General features: G+C 43.7%; 2 long non-coding RNA genes across 2 annotated transcripts; both read right to left on the reverse strand.

Moving 5' to 3' along the window:
* Positions 1-6,205: 6,205 nt before the first annotated feature.
* Positions 6,206-6,815, reverse strand: LOC144894915 (uncharacterized). Its single transcript, XR_013625462.1, has 3 exons — positions 6,597-6,815; positions 6,408-6,520; positions 6,206-6,237 (listed from the first exon to the last, which is right to left on the reverse strand). It is a non-coding gene; the product is annotated as an uncharacterized LOC144894915 (long non-coding RNA).
* A 1,537-nt stretch (positions 6,816-8,352) lies between these two features.
* On the reverse strand, positions 8,353-8,877 carry LOC144894895 (uncharacterized). Its single transcript, XR_013625431.1, has 3 exons — positions 8,802-8,877; positions 8,636-8,708; positions 8,353-8,554 (listed from the first exon to the last, which is right to left on the reverse strand). It is a non-coding gene; the product is annotated as an uncharacterized LOC144894895 (long non-coding RNA).
* Positions 8,878-15,169: the final 6,292 nt, after the last annotated feature.

Consider the following 15,169-nt stretch of genomic DNA (forward strand, 5'->3'; position numbering starts at 1 on the left):
ATAGAGTAGGCTAATTTGTTGATAATACTAACAGTCATTAAGGACAAACACAATATCATATGAAGATAATACATGTATCAGCACTTGATGTGTCAAATCATCTTCCTGAGGGGTGACACTTCTGATATAGTTTGTGTGGTCTACAGTTCATTTATTCCTGACGGCCAAAGATCAGATAAGAATCAATGGTTCCTACTGGATTCCATAGAAAATGCATGCGGGTCATTTTTGACCCACTTATGGAAGGTTGGGGTAGTAACACCTAGTAGTGACACAACCTAAAGAGCCCTGGCCCTAGCCAGCCCTAAAGAGCCCTGGCCCAAACGAGCCCTAGCCAGCCCTAAAGAGCCCTGGCCCCAACTCGCCCTAACTCGCCCTAAAGAGCCCTAGCCAGCCCTAACTCGGCCCTAAAACCCTCCTCTAACCATAGCCCCTAAACCCTCCTCTAACCATAGCCCTAAAACCCTCCTCTAACCATAGCCCTAAAACCCTCCTCCAACCATAGCCCTAAAACCCTAACCCAAACATTCAAACGAGATCTATGTTGACTACTTACCCAACGGCGCAGCGCAGACTACTAATGTTGTTTCCTTCGGTTAGCTGGTCCGTTGATACCACCATTCTCTGCCAGTCTGTCTTCTTCCTCTTTTGTTTCAACGCTCCAAGGCGTATTACTGCCCTCCACAGGTTGGGCACAAGTGTAAGAAGGCTGGGGGGCTGGGGTGAGGGAGTGGGGGGCTGGGGTGTGGGACGGGGGAGGCTGGGCCTAAATGTAGAAGGCTGGGGGGGCTCGGGGACTGGGGTGTGGAAGGCTGGGCCCAAATGAGGAAGGCAGGGGGTGAGGCTGCTGTTTCTACTTGCTATGTACTGCCAACTAGTGGTCACTTTAAAGTAATGCTATTCTACTCGGTAAATACCACCATCTCGTGGTCACTTTAATGGACTGCTGCTTCCAACAATGCAATCTCAATGGGCGACGTTTTTCGCCAGTAACTCCCCAACGAAAGGTCGTATAAACATAGAACCGACTTCCGCCTACACGAATTCGGCTGCAAGCTTTCCGTTGAGACCCCTAACCCAAACATAAACTTGGGTACCCTCATTCCATCCCAAGACCTGCAAAACATCCTTACCGCCAAAGGAAAAAATCCCTGAGACTCCAGCACCACCCCCGCTGACCCAGCGCAAACGCACCAGGAAAGAAAAACCTCGACCAAGGTCAGCCACCGGGAGAGGAATCCGACGAGTACGGTGACCAGCTGTCCCTGCTCTTGGATCTGATGGCGTGAGGGGAATTGGTTCCCCCCACTCCCCCACCAACCCGGGCCACAGAGGCCCTTCGGCGTTGGGAGTCAGAAGTCGCTTTCCGTTGAGAACCCTAAGAAATTGAAAAATAGAATCCAGGAATATGAACCTGTAAAACCACCCGCACAAAACGAAGATCGGCCACCGACAAACCCTGACATCCAGGGATCGGAACAAGATTTGGAGGAACCCTCCACCTCTGGGACCCCGGAAGGCCATCCATCCCAACCACTTCTCTTCGTTCTCGGCTCGATCCAACAGTTGCCGGGGCCTGCCTAGGTGCCGGTATCCAAACAGAACCAGAGGTATCCTCATCCCAAGACCTGCAAGACCTGCAAAACATCCTTACCGGCGAAGGACAAAACCCCTGAGACTCCAGCGCTACCCCCTGGGTCAGCACCCAGCGCAAACGCACGAGGAAAGAGAAAAACCTCGACCAAGGTCAGCCATCGGGAGAGGAATCCGACGAGTACGGTGACCAGCTGTCCCTGCTCTTGGATCTGATGGCGTGAGGGGAATTGGTTCCCCCCACTCCCCCACCAACCCGGGCCACAGAGGCCCTTTGGCGTTGGGAGTCAGAATTCGCTTTCCGTTGAGAACCCTAAGAAATTGAAAAATAGAATCCAGGAATATGAACCTGTAAAACCACCCGCACAAAACGAAGATCCGCCACCGACAAACCCTGACATCCAGGGATCGGAACAAGATTTGGAGGAACCCTCCACCTCTGGGACCCCGGAAGGCCATCCATCCCAACCACTTCTCTTCGTTCTCGGCTCGATCCAACAGTTGCCGGGGCCTGCCTGGATGCCGGTATCCAAACAGAACCAGAGGTATCCTCATCCCAAGACCTGCAAGACCTGCAAAACATCCTTACCGGCGAAGGACAAAACCCCTGAGACTCCAGCGCTACCCCCTGGGTCAGCACCCAGCGCAAACGCACGAGGAAAGAGAAAAACCTCGACCAAGGTCAGCCACCGGGAGAGGAATCCGACGATTACGGTGACCAGCTGTCCCTGCTCTTGGATCTGATGGCGCGAGGGGAATTGGTTCCCCCCACTCCCCCACCAACCCGGGCCACAGAGGCCCTTCGGCGTTGGGAGTCAGAATTCGCTTTCCGTTGAGAACCCTAAGAAATTGAAAAATAGAATCCAGGAATATGAACCTGTAAAACCAGCCGCACAAAACGAAGATCCGCCACCGACAAACCCTGACATCCAGGGATCGGAACAAGATTTGGAGGAACCCTCCACCTCTGGGACCCCGGAAGGCCATCCATCCCAACCACTTCTCTACGTTCTCGGCTCGATCCAACAGTTGCCGGGGCCTGCCTGGATGCCGGTATCCAAACAGAACCAGAGGTATCCTCATCCCAAGACCTGCAAGACCAGCAAAACAACCTTACCGCCGAAGGACAAAACCCCTGAGACTCCAGCGCTACCCCCTGGGTCAGCACCCAGCGCAAACGCACGAGGAAAGAGAAAAACCTCGACCAAGGTCAGCCACCGGGAGAGGAATCCGACGATTACGGTGACCAGCTGTCCCTGCTCTTGGATCAGATGGCGCGAGGGGAATCGGTTACCCCCGGTCCCCTACCAACTCGGGCCACATAGGCTCTTTGCTGTTGGAAGTCAGAATTTGCTTGACGACGCCCCACTACTTACGCCACCAAGGGAGTCACCTGCGGAAAAAGAAGGCCAATGGGAAGATATACTGGCGGACATCAGCTTCGACAGTTCTATGTCCGGCTCAATCGGCGGGAGCCAAAAGCAACTGGTCCAGCGTCATCGGCACACCACCAGGAAAATGGTCGATTGGCAACTTGCCGTGCGGAAGAGATTCGTCATCCTGGGAGATTCCAATCTGTCCCAGTGCCCACCAAATGACTTCCCAGACCTGCAGGTGGACAGCTTTCCGGGGGACACCTTCAGGAATGCCAAGGATCTTCTTGCCAAGGCAATCGTTCCCACAAAGGTGGAAAAACTGGTGTTGGCCTTCGGGATCAACAGAAGAACCCGGAAGCACAGACACCCCACCTTTGCTAACTTGTGACTCTATTGTCAGGAGAAGACCGCATGAACATATCAGTGCATCCTAACCCTTCCATTGGTTAAGACGGGGAGAAGAACCCAGAGTTGAAGCTGCAGATACTGTTTTTGCCCCACAGGTCTGGTGTGAGTGGAGAGCGCTAGCAAGGCTGGCCTTCATCCAGCCTGTAGAAGACAGCACAAACACTTCAGTTCATCCTAACCCCTGACTCCAACCCCGGACCCTAACCCTAACCCTGGTTGTCAACGGGGGATCATCACTTGTGGTTAATACAAAGTCACAAGTCATTGGCTACTTAAAGCCAGCGGCCCTTGTTTTTAAAAGTCAGTCCGTGGTCCCTGCTGCCATTCTACTTGATGAATAGCCCCATCTGTACTGCTGATTCTACTTGCTATGTACCGCCAACTAGGGGTCACTAATCTACTGCTGTTTCTACTTGCTATGTAAACCCAACTAGTGGTCACTTTATAGTACTGCTATTCTACTCTACTCTGTTAATAGCACCATCTAGTGGTCTTTTTAATGTACCGCTGCTACTCTACTCGATAAATAGCACCATCTAATGGTCACTTTAATTTAATGCACTGCTGCTACTCTACTCGGTAAATAGCACCATCCAGTGGTCACTTTAATGTACTGCTGCTACGCTACTCGGTAAATATCACCATCTAGTGGTCACTATGATGTACTGCGATTTCTACCTGCTATGCACTGCCAACTAGGGGTCATCATGCACGTCACATGGCCTACTACAATTTGAGCTTGCAAGTGCAGTAATATCAGAACTGAAAATGACAGATGAGCACAAACTGACAACATGTACATTGTGCAAATGTGGCACACATACATTTCAATGACTCACGTGGCAAAGAACACTTTCTGGCAGTGTCATCTGGACAATTCTAAATGGGACAGGAAGACAATGGTTGAGAGAAGTTAACAATTGGCACTTTCTATAATTATTGTTTTTGCACAGGTAAATGCTTTGTGGTCAACATTCACCCACCAACTGTAAAATACAATTTCAGGTCAAATTCCCAATTTTAGCACAAACTATATACTAGCTATGACTGTCCGGCCAGCCTAGATGTTGAACAATGGGTGACTTTTTCCTCTCCTAAGACTCCTAACTCTCTTCTAGGTTATGACATATGCACTCACACACATCAACTGATGAGATGATAATTAAACTCATTGAATCCCTGAAAGCAACACATCAAGCTGTTGAGTAACACTATCATAAACAAGACCAAAAAAAACGTCCCTTCTTAAATGACTGGGGTCAATATCTGGCCCCATAGTACTACTGCACCTTTGTTTATTTAACTAACTATAAACGTTAGCTCAACCATTTGTTAGTTAGAAGGTTAGCCAAAACACTTGTTAGCTAGAACATTAGCACAGTTCAAACAGGCACTTTTGCAAATTTACCATTTGCTTAGCTCACAATACGTCTGTGGTAATGTTGGTTTAATACGAGAATATTACATGATAGAGATAAAGACATGCTACTCAGTGACGAAAGCGCACTGCTGCTGCGACTGCGGACTGCTGCCGTCGGCGGGGTTTGGAAGAAATTCAAAATAAAAGCGCACGCGCCAAGTGACGGTTACGTGCATCTAAAAATGTACAATAACGTCATACCATTTGTCAACAACATTCCTGCACATGAGGAGCAAATTGCCAGCACATGTCAACAACAACAAAATATAATCATTCACAAAAACAGGACTGGGGCTGCTCTTGGATCAGCTCACCTTGTACAGTATCTACAGTTAATGTCTATAGATACCGTGTTATTAGGAAAATATAGCCAGCCGAAAGCATGTTGATTGTGAGTATGCTCAAAGACAATGTCACTAGAAAAGTCTGATGCAAGACTCCCCTGGTGCACTCTACTTTTATGGCGTTCAATGAAGAGTATACATTTGTGCTAACTCTAGCACCATGTGTTGTGTCTATTTAAAAGTTAAATGATCTGGTTAGATAATTATTTTATATACTATACCTCTGTGTCGTGCTTTTTTAAGTGTGATCTTATGTGACTGAGGAGTACAGACAGAAAATGGTTGCTCAGATGGGCATAAAGGACACTAAAAAGTCACAAGTTCCTGATTTTCCCTTGCACCGCTGTTTTGTTTTTGAGTATGATATCTTGACAGGTGACTACTCAGCGCACCAAGTGTCTGAAATGTGCACATGCAATCATCATGGAGGCATGGGAGGGGGCTCATTTTTGAAAAGTGGTTGTGCTGCAATCTAGTGTTTAAATAGATGTTCTAGTGGTAAAAAAAAAAAGCTGAACAGAACTTACAGTGCCAAGTCACGTTCGTTGCAGCAACCTGAAAACACATACACAAAATATTATTTGACAGGGCACCACTTTTGAAGTTTAAACCTCTGTCAGAGCTAGCAAAGTACAACAGAACACACCGACATTGCTTCAAACAATATTATGTGTTAGCCTGTTAAACTATTCAATCTGCAACATTTTACACACACACAGCCTGAATGTTGAACCTGAATTTGCCAACAAATAGTTTAACGTCTGTCACCCCCTTGTGACAGCTCTTAGTTTTCCTCAGTTCCTCGTTCATGCCCTTGTTTTGTATTTCCTTCCTGTGTTGCTCTGCTGTGTTTTCAGTTGATGTCCATTATCTCCCGCACCTGTTTCTCATTATTTGTGATGCCTATTTGGTTCAGGTGCGCGCTCCTTTCTTTGTTGGGTCATTGATGTTGTTTTCTCTGTTGAACATGCTAGTGCGTTGGTCTGCTGCATAGTATCAACAATAAATGCCTTTTTACCTGCTATTGGGTCCTCATCTCTGCATCCTGGGGTCGTGACGTAAAGCTCCCAAGCCGGAACGTGACAACCTCTCTGTGCTAACCACAAAAAAGAAAAATAATTATCTAAGCAGATCATTTAACTTTGAGACAGACAACATGTGGTGCTAAAGTTAGCTTTCTGCTGCAGAGAATAACTTTTAGCTACACAAACACAACACATGGTGCTTGAGTTAGCTTTCTGCTTGTTTAAAGCATCGGCAGCTTACCGGAGCAAAGGTAGCTTAACACACAGCCAGTGCAATCCTAGCCTCAAGAGGCTGACACTGCACTTCCTGCAAGCCCTCCAAAATGCACGCCAGGTCCTCAACAACCAATCCCGCTGCAAATTAAAACAACCATGGCTGTGGTCACATGATGCACTGTCACCGGTACACGCCCAGTAATTTTATGCCTACCTTTCACATACGCTGCTGATGGCACGACAGACCAGAGCACGCCACCGGAGCGCGCCAACACAGCCTCGACAGGTGAACAGCAAGGAACAATGAGCGCCCCGGTGACGCCAAGACCCATCAATAACCCTGGCACCGCCTCGCAATCGAGCCCCAACAGCTGATGCCAATTCAGGTGGAAGTGCAACAACGCTCAACCTACCAAAAATGCTGCACATGTAATTCATGTGGCAGCCAGAATATCTGTATTCATTAGTGCAGTCCAAAAAAGGAAAAGCAAGGCGATGGGGGCAGACGGCATACCATGGAGCAGTCCAGAGACAAAAGAACTCCCAAAAACAGCTGGAGGAGGTCGCGGTCCACTGGGCAGTACACTGAAAAAAATTTGGAGTGCCATTTACTTGAGAAAAGCTAGGTAACAATTTGCACGCACAATTCCCAAGCAACTTTTCCTTGGGAAATACTCTGGTCAAATTTACTTTTTTTGAATGAAAAAGGTACTCTTTGCTAGTAAATTTGACCCCAAACTACCTTTGAATCTACTTCAAAATCCATATAAATGTACTCGCTTTTCAGGATTGTTTAACTAGTTTTCCCTGACTTTATTTGGAGCAAATTATAAGTAATATTTACATGATTTAAGCTACCACCTACACCACTTTTCTAATATGATTGTGTAGTATTTTTTTTAAGATGGCCTTCTTTGAATGAAATGATCTTAACACATCTTCTACAAAACATTATTTCAAACCAGAACAGCTTCACTGCATTTGTAGTAAAGCTGTATTTACTTCCAGATGACGGTGCACAAAAACACAACACAGCCACAGGTTGAGGCACCTGTGAAATGAATTCAACATTTCATAACTAAACCAAAGACCTGGGATTTATTCCCTTAATTGGAATCGTATTATTAGAATGATTATTTTTTGACTTCCACTTTCCTCATGCAGGTATGGACTTCCCACACTAGTGTGCCAGTCGCCTCCTTCTGGACGTTTGGTGTCTACTATACACTCAGTTGGAGTCCACCTGCAGTAAATTCAGTTGATTGGACATGATTTGGAAATACAATAACTGTCTATATAAGGTCCCACAGTTGACTGTGCATGTCAGAGCACAAACGCCAAGCATGAAGTCAAAAGAACTGTCTGTAGACCTGCGAGACAGGATTGTCTTGAGGCACAAATCTGGGGAAGGATACAGAAACATTTCTGCTGCTTTGAAGGTCCCAATGAGCACAGTGGCCCCCATTATTCGACTAGTCAGGATAGAAGGAAAAATGAATGCAGCAATATTTTCATCCAGGATATCTCTATATATTGTTGCATTCATTTTTCCTTCTATCCTGACTAGTCTGCCAGTTCCTGCTGCTGAAAAACATCCCCACAGCATGATGCTGCCACCACCATGCTTCACTGTAGGGATGGAGGCCACTGTGCTCATTGGGACCTTCAAAGCAGCAGAAATGTTTCTGTATCCTTCCCCAGATTTGTGCCTCAAGACAATCCTGTCTCGCAGGTCTACAGACAGTTCTTTTGACTTCATGCTTGGCGTTTGTGCTCTGACATGCAGTCAACTGTGGGACCTTATATAGACAGTTATTATCTCAAGGATGATCAGTGGAAAAAAGATGCACCTGAGCTCAATTTTGAGCTTCATGGCAAAGGCTGTGAATACTTATGTAAATGTGATTTTTTTGTTTTCTATTTTTAATAAATTCAAAAAAGTAAAAAAAAAACTTTTTCACATTGTCATAATGGAGTATTTTGTGTAGAATTTTGAGGTAAGAGATTAAATTAATACAATTGGGAATGAGGCTGTAACTTGACAAAATGTGGAAAAAGTGAAGCGCTGTGAATACTTTCCGGATGCACTGTATGTGCCCTGGGATTGGCTGGCCACCGGTCCAGGGTGTACCCCGCCTCTCGCCCCAAATCAGGCTCCAGCATACCCCCACCCTAGTGAGGATAAGAGACATAGAAAATGAATGAATAACTAAACCATGTTGGTGTCATTCAACAGCTGTACTGTAATCTTACCTTGTCTAAGCTGTTGGGACCAAATTCTTGAGCGTCAACATCCTTCAGTATTCTGTTAAATGGATGGAGAATGCTGCACATGTAATTCATGTGGCAGCCAGAATATCTGTATTCATTAGTGCAGTCCAAAAAAGGAAAAGCAAGGCGATGGGGGCAGAAGGCATACCATGGAGCAGTCCAGAGACAAAAGAACTCCCAAAATCAGCTGGAGGAGGTCGCGGTCCACTGGGCAGTACACTGAAAAAAAATTTGGAGTGCCATTTACTTGAGAAAAGCTAGGTAACAATTTGCACGCACAATTCCCAAGCAACTTTTCCTTGGGAAATACTCTGGTCAAATTTACTTTTTTTGAATGAAAAAGGTACTCTTTGCTAGTAAATTTGACCCCAAACTACCTTTGAATCTACTTCAAAATCCATATAAATGTACTCGCTTTTCAGGATTGTTTAACTAGTTTTCCCTGACTTTATTTGGAGCAAATTATAAGTAAAATTTACATGATTTAAGCTACCACCTACACCACTTTTCTAATATGATTGTGTAGTATTTTTTTAAGATGGCCTTCTTTGAATGAAATGATCTTAACACATCTTCTACAAAACATTATTTCAAACCAGAACAGCTTCACTGCATTTGTAGTAAAGCTGTATTTACTTCCAGATGACGGTGCACAAAAACACAACACAGCCACAGGTTGAGGCACCTGTGAAATGAATTCAACATTTCATAACTAAACCAAAGACCTGGGATTTATTCCCTTAATTGGGAATCGTATTATTAGAATGATTATTTTTTGACTTCCACTTTCCTCATGCAGGTATGGACTTCCCACACTAGTGTGCCAGTCGCCTCCTTCTGGACGTTTGGTGTCTACTATACACTCAATTGGAGTCCACCTGCAGTAAATTCAGTTGACTGGACATGATTTGGAAATACAATAACTGTCTATATAAGGTCCCACAGTTGACTGTGCATGTCAGAGCACAAACGCCAAGCATGAAGTCAAAAGAACTGTCTGTAGACCTGCGAGACAGGATTGTCTTGAGGCACAAATCTGGGGAAGGATACAGAAACATTTCTGCTGCTTTGAAGGTCCCAATGAGCACAGTGGCCTCCATTATTCGACTAGCCAGGATAGAAGGAAAAATGAATGCAGCAATATTTTCATCCAGGATATCTCTATATATTGTTGCATTCATTTTTCCTTCTATCCTGACTAGTCTGCCAGTTCCTGCTGCTGAAAAACATCCCCACAGCATGATGCTGCCACCACCATGCTTCACTGTAGGGATGGAGGCCACTGTGCTCATTGGGACCTTCAAAGCAGCAGAAATGTTTCTGTATCCTTCCCCAGATTTGTGCCTCAAGACAATCCTGTCTCGCAGGTCTACAGACAGTTCTTTTGACTTCATGCTTAGCGTTTGTGCTCTGACATGCACAGTCAACTGTGGGACCTTATATAGACAGTTATTATCTCAAGGATGATCAGTGGAAAAAAGATGCACCTGAGCTCAATTTTGAGCTTCATGGCAAAGGCTGTGAATACTTATGTAAATGTGATTTTTTTGTTTTCTATTTTTAATAAATTCAAAAAAGTAAAAAAAAAAAAAAAACTTTTTCACATTGTCATAATGGAGTATTTTGTGTAGAATTTTGAGGTAAGAGATTAAATTAATACAATTGGGAATGAGGCTGTAACTTGACAAAATGTGGAAAAAGTGAAGCGCTGTGAATACTTTCCGGATGTACTGTATGTGCCCTGGGATTGGCTGGCCACCGGTCCAGGGTGTACCCCGCCTCTCGCCCCAAATCAGGCTCCAGCATACCCCCACCCTAGTGAGGATAAGAGACATAGAAAATGAATGAATAACTAAACCATGTTGGTGTCATTCAACAGCTGTACTGTAATCTTACCTTGTCTAAGCTGTTGGGACCAAATTCTTGAGCGTCAACATCCTTCAGCATTCTGTTAAATGGATGGAGAAATCATTTCAATTATGGCAACTACAAAATCTAAAATCATCACAATGGTTAGTAGTCCAAACGACAAAGCTGCTTGACAATATTTGTTGGGTTTTTTTTTGTTTTTTTTTTTTAAACAAAACACTCAAAATCAACTTAGTTCTTAACCCTAAGATGCATGAGTGACTGGACCCTACACTCTTCCATAAGAGTCCATATTTCTTGAAATGTATAAAAGGTAAGTTAAAAATTTGAATGGTATTATATTGAAAACATGTTTTTTTTCGGAATAACTGGAATATGAAATGATAAAAAAAAATTCATTATGAAGATATTTCAAGAAAACAACCTGACTGGGTCATTTTTGACCCACTTATGCATCTATGGGTTAATACACATTTTTCATCTGTGTCTTGAAACCTAACCTAAACAAACCTCTTTTTTCCTCACAACGGGATATCGTTGAGGAACTCCATTATCCAACTCTTTAAATCAATAAAACTTAAAAGGCTAAACTGCCATTTCCAGATTCAAATAACCATATACATATTGTAATGTTACCTTCTGTAGGGGTTGGCCACCTTGACCCCGGCGGCGGCCTCTCTGTGGCGCGTCCTTCACCCCAGGTGTCTAGAGATGGTGTATGTGTATAGGTGAAATTAAAGTTCCAAAATTCACTTCCATGGAATACTTGTCACAAACAAAAACTCCCGCTCCCCGACGGTATCCACAAGACTCAGGTCGCTAGCATACTTCAACAAATGTTTGCGCTACACGCGGTTCCCATGGCTTAGAGGACACTGCTGCTGCCAAAATAATCACATAACATATATAAAAGGGACGAATCCTTACACATTTAATAAACATAAAAATCTCCTGTTCTGCAACCGAAAACAGCTCGCAGTTGATAGCGAGCGAGCGAGCGAGCTAGCTAGCTAGCTGGCTGGCAGGCTAAAGGTAAGCTAATGCTAACGTCGCGTATGTCACATTATGACACTGACGTAAACATTGAACAGGAACAGGAAAGGTGACAGAAAACAAGTCAGATAAGCATATGACCTACCCATATGATGAATTTCCTTGTTAAACGACTGTCCACGTCGTCTTCCGTCGTCTTCCATCGTCTTCCCGTGAAAACATGGCGCCCTCGAACTTCGCCTTGGGAAGTCTGAGCTCAAACGATCCTCTGACGCATGCGCAGAATGGCATGGCACAAGGTGGCCATGTTCACTGTTAGTAGCTGCTGCAATCAATTACAGGTGTGACCGGTGGACCAGCCTCCTGCCATAGAAGGGAGTTCTGTAAAACAAAAAAAGGAGGGAAAGCGCAGTCAATATGCTTTCAAACTATATAGAATTCAGCCTGCTGTCTGCTTTAGTTTTTTGAATATGAGCCTCTGAAGTTGAAGGCCGTGTGCTACTTAAGCTAGCTCAATGTATGCCGTTTAAAGGTCACTTAAAGCCATTTAACAATTATAATGTTTTAATAGCGTGTACAAAGAGTACAGAGAGTTTGCGTACTTACTACTCACACTTGCTCAGTTTTCTTCAAAGTGCGTAAGAAGCAGGTTGCCCTCAGGCCGTCCCTCTTTTATTTGAAACCGCTCTATAGCGTGCCGGGCGGGGCTTCCGGCCGTCCGTGCTTCATCTGAATGTTGCGACCATCGTTTCCGGAAAGTGCGTCATGGCCCTTTAAGAAAAATGGCATTGTGGGAAGTCTGTGTGCTGTAGTTCTGCGTTTTTGGCACTAGGTGTCTCTGTTCTGCGTGCAGCGCTTGCAGTGGGGCCGTAGCCTCTCGCATCGTTATGTTTGGGGCCAATAACGTTTTTGTCATAAAATGCTTGTTGAGCCTCTGTAGTGCGGTTGGAAAATAAGAGGGGAAGAACTAATTCTATTTATAAGGGAGTAATTCCATGACTACTATATTGGGGGGAAAGTAACTAACAGTAGTACATTATAAGTGTGTAAGTAAGTCAAAAGGCCTCTAGGGGGCAACAAGTGTACATAAAAAACTTACAATACTGTAATACTGTATATTACTGTATATTATGCACACTCACTACACACATCCAGCCGGGTACTGACATTTGTGTGTATTTGCTTGTACACAGTGTGAACGCACTTAAGTGCAAGTATGCAAGTGTATGTTAAAAGTTGGCTTCTGCATGCATGTGCTTCTAGCATATAAGACCATTCACTCGGGAAAGAGACGCCCACAGGAGGACTGAGGCTTCCAAAAGAAGACTTTGACTTTGTACCGCCCATAAGCGAGATAGGTCAGAGTCATCCAAGCTCTCGTCCACCTGTTATTTTTGGAGAAAAGGTCTCTGATTTGCTGTGCTAACCCACTGTTCTTTTAAGGAGAAGGACCTTTGGTCAAGCAACTTTTTCCTACGGAGCGACAAATTCTTGGAACTCCACACCAAGTGCCTGATCTACCCACTATTGCTTCATTTTCCAAGCATCTTCAACTTTGGAAAATCAAACCCGTTGCCACTGATTGTGATCATTTTTAACTTGTCCACTGCTGCTGATTTGTTGTGTGTTATTATCTATTGTATGTTATAATGTTGCATTTTTACATAGTTGGGTAGCCACAAATTATAACTGCTAATTCATTATTGTAGTATGTCATAAGTCTGTAATTCTGTCATCATTTATCTTTTATTCTTAGGCAGGAGAGCAACGTGCAATTCAACAAGCACTTTATATTTCTGTTCTAGTTCTCTCAGTATTATAAAATGACCATTGTTGGTATTTCATGATTGTAAAATGTTTTGAGAATTGTGAAATGAAAATAGCACTTTATATCTAGTGTGCACTTGGGCAAGTTGCAATATAATACGCATGAAACACATAACCTTGCATGTTTTATGAATAATGTGATTTATATGTTCAAAACCAAGCTGCCAATGGGAAGTGCAAATTAGCCATACGGCTATCATCTCCCATGTCCCATTTTTTCAAAAATCAATCAATCTACACATTTCTTACATATAGTACCTTTAAGACTGACAGCACTCAGTCTGTGACCATCGCTGTCTATGGTCCTGAAGTCTCAGACAGGTCACAGCCCAGAAGGTCCTACAATCAAACACATAGGATTTCTGAACATTTACACCTCTGACCACAACAGTCATAGTACATAGTACATAGTACATAGTACATAGTACATAGTACATACTACATAGTACGGCTGACTTGGGGGCGAGAGGCGGGGTACACCCTGGACCGGTGGCCAGTACACCACAACTGTAATGTAAAGTATTACAATATCAAATTGCATTTTGTGAAAACAAACTAAATGATGCTGTAAATAGTACAGGCTATAAACATTAAGCAAAACATCTTCAAACATAACCATGTAAAATGATCCTTACTAATAACAATTCATGATTGGCAATGTTTACAAACATTAGGCCTAGCGTGCTGGAGGCTCCTAGCGTACTGCATAAGAGAGAAAAATGCAACATGGACATGTTTGACAATCTAGCGGACTCAAAGGTAGCACCAAACCAGTGGTATTATATGAATCTTGAGATTTCAACCAATCCATTGACACCAAATACATCATGCTTGCTGACCGGGAAAGGAGTGAAAAGTTGTTGCAAAGTTGAACTGTTTTACCGCGACGTGACCATAGACTTTTATTTCAACTGTATGTGGTGCAGCTAATTGTTTTGGAGTATCATGCTGTATAAGAGGAAAAAAATACAAGAGTGACACTTTTGACAATATAGCGGACTGAGCTTTAAAACTACTGCCAAACCATCATATATCTTGAGATTTCAATGAATTCATCCATACAAAATACATCATGCTGACTTACCGGGAAATGAGTGAAAAGTTCTTCCAAAGTTGTAGCCTGTCAGTGCGTCTTCTTTGTTCTGATTGGCAGAGTGGTGGAGCATACCCATACATTCATTTATTTGCTGCAACAAATCATCAACAATGACATCACACTTCATTGAAAGGCCGTTGATGAAATATAATGTAACATAAAGTAACACTGGGAAATGTTCTGTTACTTACGGTAGCCTACATGGCAATTCTCATTGTCCTGCATTCACAATGGTAGATTCATTTAAGTTACAGTCATGATTTATTTGTCAGTCATACTTGAATTGTCACAGACAGTCTTGGTCCATGTGACTATCAAAAAGAGCATAGGCCAGTCTTAAATCTTGACTAATGTTTTCATTAGGCCTACTTCAAAGAATGGACTGTCTATCTATTCAAGTTTTTGGCTTTTGATATGCAGACATGAAATGGTTCAAACATTGGCTCTCATAAGCCACCAGCATAGGCTTGTAGCCATAGCCCTTAAAATGATGAGCATGATCTGTGTGTGTGTGTGTTATTAATAACTTGGGACACTGCTCTGTCACTTTCTGACCTGCGGGTTGCTTGTCAACATTCAGTCACTATTGGCAGGTTTATAAGTAAACAAATAGACAACAACAACAACCACAAAGATCAGTATTTTGTCTCATATTCCATTTGTGGGAAGGTATTACATTTACAGATTTGGACTTTCCCACATTTGGAATCATTTCCTGCAAATGTAAAGGA

Source organism: Doryrhamphus excisus, linkage group LG23, assembly GCF_037039965.1.
Source record: "Doryrhamphus excisus strain RoL-2023G ecotype Guam linkage group LG23, RoL_Dexc_Guam_v1.1, whole genome shotgun sequence".
Classification (NCBI taxonomy): Eukaryota; Metazoa; Chordata; class Actinopteri; order Syngnathiformes; family Syngnathidae; genus Doryrhamphus; species Doryrhamphus excisus.